General features: G+C 33.9%; 1 non-coding gene across 1 annotated transcript; it reads left to right on the forward strand.

Moving 5' to 3' along the window:
* Window positions 1-1516: 1516 nt before the first annotated feature.
* On the forward strand, window positions 1517-1620 carry LOC123587042. The gene has a single exon (XR_006707112.1). It is a non-coding gene; the product is annotated as a U6 spliceosomal RNA (small nuclear RNA).
* Window positions 1621-4657: the final 3037 nt, after the last annotated feature.

The following is a 4657-nucleotide window of genomic DNA, read 5'->3' on the forward strand; positions in this document are numbered from 1 at the left end:
CCTCAATGCTTGTTGAGTACATGACTGATTTAATTTCAGAAATAATGACAAAAATTTGCTTATTACTTTATAAAAACTTTGTAAATGTGGAAATGAAGATAGCTACAGTGATATAACATTTATAATGACATCTTTTTGACCTGGCTTTGCCCTCACTAGGCCTTATCTATTTATTTTATATTTACTCTGAGTAGGAATGTTCCGATTCCAAACCTTGAATGGCTTAGGAAATAATCAAGGGTGGGAAAAAGAGCTTCTTACCAACCCTGACTGGCAATGACATTTAAAACTGGAGTCAACAATAACTATCATGAAGGCAATTGAAATACTTGGAGTTTGTAAGTCAGGTGGATGCTTTGGTGTATTACTGTCTGTCCATCTCCTGTTTTAGGGGTCAATACAAGCCCTCAGTGTATTAAAACCTATTAATATACTACTGAGAGATATTTTTTCAGTAAGAAAATTAATAGAAGCAGACAATTACTATCTCTATTGTACGCTGGGGAAACAGTATATCTGCTTAAATGCACTTATTTGAATGGAAAATAGGTAAATATGAAGTATGCTAAAAAGATATAGGATAAAGCCCTTAAGAAGAAGCTGGCCCTATGTTAAAGGTTAAATACTTCAGAAATAACATTATTTGGGGGGAAATTTTGACTCATTATTTGGGGATAATTGAATTGAGTCTTAAGAAATTCAGATATTGATGGGAGTGAGGAGATCGGGGGCAGGGAAAATGAGTGATGTGCATTGAAGAAGGCACTTGTTGCTATGAGCGCTGGGTGTTGTATGTAAGTGGTGAATCACAGGAACCTACTCCCGATGTCAAGAGCACACTGTATACACTGTGTGTTAGCTAACTTGACAATAAATTACCTTAAAAATTCAGAAATATGTAACATTTAATAAGCTGGATACATTTTAATAAGCTGGATGCATTTAATAATAGTGATAGTGATATACATTGGCTATGATGTAGCTTTCTTACTTAGGATATTATTGTGATTATGGAGCCACTAGTTTAAATAGACTGTAGTTATTTGGTAGAAAGATCCTATAATAAATACATTACATCCATATTAATACCAAGGAGCAATTAGTAACTTTCAAGTTGAGATTCAGTTTATTTATATACATCCTTCTCCAGATTCTCATTAAGTGCTACCCCTGTTTGTTATGTTTTAACAGATGTATGAGACACCAAAGAGGAAATATGTCAAATCAAATTGTTTATTATTTGATCTTAAAAGATGATCAAGAGGAGCAAATATCCAATGTTTAAATTCTAGGACCTAAAATAAATATTTCAGAAGACTCTCATCTTTTGTTGATTGCTGAAATACACAACAGAATCTCACTTCCTCACTACTTAATTTGCTGTTAAGAAATAATTTCTTGAAAAGAATTGCTTTGTCTGACAAAAATGGAAGATGGAAGGTCTACCGAAATAAGCATTATGTGTGTGTGTGCATATAGATATTGATATAGATAGATACCGATATAGATATAGATTGCTCACTTTGGCTGCACACATAATAGAACTGAAATGATACAGAGAAGATTAGCATGGCCCCCCATAAGGATGACACACAAATTTGTGAACTGTTCCATCTTTTTGCTATAAATGAAAGTTAAGATAGTAATCCTAAGTTTTTATCACAAGAAAAATATTTTTTTGTAACTGTATGAGATAATTATGTTAAGTAAACTTGTAATTACTTCATGATATATGTAAATCAAATCATTATGCTGTGTCTCTTAAATGAATGCAGTGCTATATGTCAATTATATCTCAGTGAAACTGGAAATACTGATTATGCCACAAAGGCACAACCTGAAAGGTAAAAAAAAAAAATAATCATAGCAACAAAATAATGTTAGTCTATTTTACTGAATACTGAGTTAGTGCAGGTTCTGACCCAGGTATTTTTTCACAAAAATTCTAGGAAGTAGTTAATACCAGTTATACTTCTTCCCAATTTACAAACATAGAAGCTGAGAATTTTTTCTTACTTAAACTCCATAAACACTTATACTAGAAGTGCTTAAATACCAGTGAAAGAACTTGGTTTCCAAACTATGACTGGTGAATACAATGTTTCAGGGGGATAATATGCTCCTTCTATTACTGCCACAAAATATTACTTTGGTTAAAAAGAGAATGATTGATTGGCTGATTGACTAGTTATGACAACCCTATTTACCCTCACTTTCAAGTCTATTAAGAATTGTCCAGCTGCTACAGGTTTGAAAATGTTTGTAAGTGAGAAAGAATGCCCTTGATAAATGCAGTGTTTTACTCTGTCAAAATGTAACAAAACTTTAAAAAGTGACTATTACTAAAGCACAATTAAACATTTTTTAAGGGCATGGATTTTGGGTTTGTAAATCCATGATATACATTTTGAGTTCTGGCAAATGGCAGAGAATTAGGTCTTCAAAGGGATCCTGGAAGGATGTCTATGGTCAAATGCATTTTCCAAAAGATACTCAATAACTGTTGTTTCCTTATTCTCACAAGGATCACACAATACAAATCTATAGCTATTTGGCCATTGTCATATTACTCTTGACTTACACTCCATTCTTACCATAAACAAAATAGTGACTGGGGACAAGTAGAAGATTTCCAGTTCTTAATTGCATACCAAGAATTACAGAGAACCTTGGTAATGTAAGATTTGAGGTAGATTAGTTTGAAGCCAATGACTTCTTGGCTCTGTCTTTCTCTCAAAAATAAATAAAAACCTTAAAAGAAAAGAAAATGTTATTGAAAGTAGCAACATTTTCAAGCTAGCCCACAAAAGTATCCTCAAACCCAAAATACTTGGGCTCCCTTTGTACCTTTTGGGATATTTTTATTGGAATTAAACTACACAGCCTTTGAGAGTTACCTAAACACTATTTATACAATCTGCTAATAGCAAATTATGTTCTTAAAAATAGATAATAATTCAATCTATCTAAAAATATTTTGTAGCTAAAACTAAAATTGATAAAATGAATAAAAAAGTATTGGGAAAGGACTAATATACATAATGTTTGTATAATTCTATTTTCATAAACTGCTGTTTAGGCTATCTGAGGAAACTCTAATATATAACACAAATTAATGTATATGTATACATATATGTGTACATACACATGTATGTATACCCAAATCTGAAGGTAAAGCCCATAGTATATGCCAGACTTTCAAAGGAATCTTGTATCTAGGAAACATTAAAGATTGAGGGCATAGAACTCAACTTTAATAAGTTTGTTTTTTTCTTATAACTACTACAGTCTATTATACCAGTCTCTAAATAGTAACAAATATTTGATAGTTCACAAAATCAAAATTTATGTATAGTAAAGTGGTTAACGGGAACATTCTGGAGTCTGTCTGCTAAGTTTTGAATCTCAGTTCTGCCACAGGTGACCACAGACAAATAATAATTTCTAATTGTCTCCTTTTAATTTTTGTAAATTGGGAAATTTATAGGGCTTCCCTTTTAGCTTTATTATGAGGAATAAGGAGAAAACTCGAGTAATGCACTTAGAATATTGCTTCGTACAGAATAAATGTTCATAAATGAGTTCTTATTATAATACTTACCTTTGCTGAGTGGAAGCACTTATACAGTTAAAGATATATGTATTGTGTGCTTATTTATTTTGAAATCAACCTGGATTGTATATTTGTCCCAGATACCAAAACATATATAGAATTTATTATCTTTTATGTCACTCTTAAATGATAAAAACAGTATATGATTTAAGAATATATACATTTACACATACATATCCATAGCTAAAATGAACAACCCAGTCTTTTTCTTCCGTTGTAGGGAAAAACTCAGTTCATTCTTCCTCTTGTGTGTCTCCTGTGCTATTCACACAGCACACTTCATTCTGGCACTTCTGGTCACCAAATGTGTAGGCTTTCTCCCCTACAGCAAGCGATTCTCTGAGACATCAGCTGTGTGTCCTATAATTTAAGTCACTTTTAATACTATACCTGGAGATGGTATCAGACCCCACAGGTTAAGGGCTCAGTCTCACAGCACTGTTCCCCCTCTTAACTTCAGATGTCAGTCACAAGGAGTAGGTCTTCAGGCTATTCATCACCTCTGTCTGATTTGGCTATAAATCAGAGGTTCTTGTGACCCTTTCTCAGTTTCAGTTGAAGTGTTAGAGTGGCCCACAGAACTCAGGAAAATACTTACTTATGTTTCCCAGTTTAGTAAAGGATATAATAAAGGACAGAGATGAAGAGACACCAAGGGTCTTGCGGAGTCTGGGTATGCCACTCTCTTGGTGAGGATGTATTGGCCAGCCAAGAAGCAGTTTGAACTCCTCTTATTGGGATTTTATGGAGGCTTCTTCTTCACATAGGCATGATCAGTTTTTTGCTCCATTTCCAGCTTCTCTCCCCTCACTGGAGACTGGGGAGAGGGGCTGAAAATTCACAGCTTCCAATCATGCCTTGGTCTTTCTGGTGACCATTCCCCATTGAGGAGCCATGCAAGAACCCACACAGAGTTGTCTTAATAGAACAAAAGATGCTTACAGTGCTCTTCTCACTCAGGAAATTACAAAGGTTTTAGGAGCCTGTGCCAGGAGCTGGAGGCAGAGACCAATAAATATAGTTTCTATGATATCACAGTAATGA

The sequence above is a fragment of the Leopardus geoffroyi genome, chromosome C3 (genome assembly GCF_018350155.1).
Source record: "Leopardus geoffroyi isolate Oge1 chromosome C3, O.geoffroyi_Oge1_pat1.0, whole genome shotgun sequence".
In the NCBI taxonomy this organism is placed as follows: Eukaryota; Metazoa; Chordata; class Mammalia; order Carnivora; family Felidae; genus Leopardus; species Leopardus geoffroyi.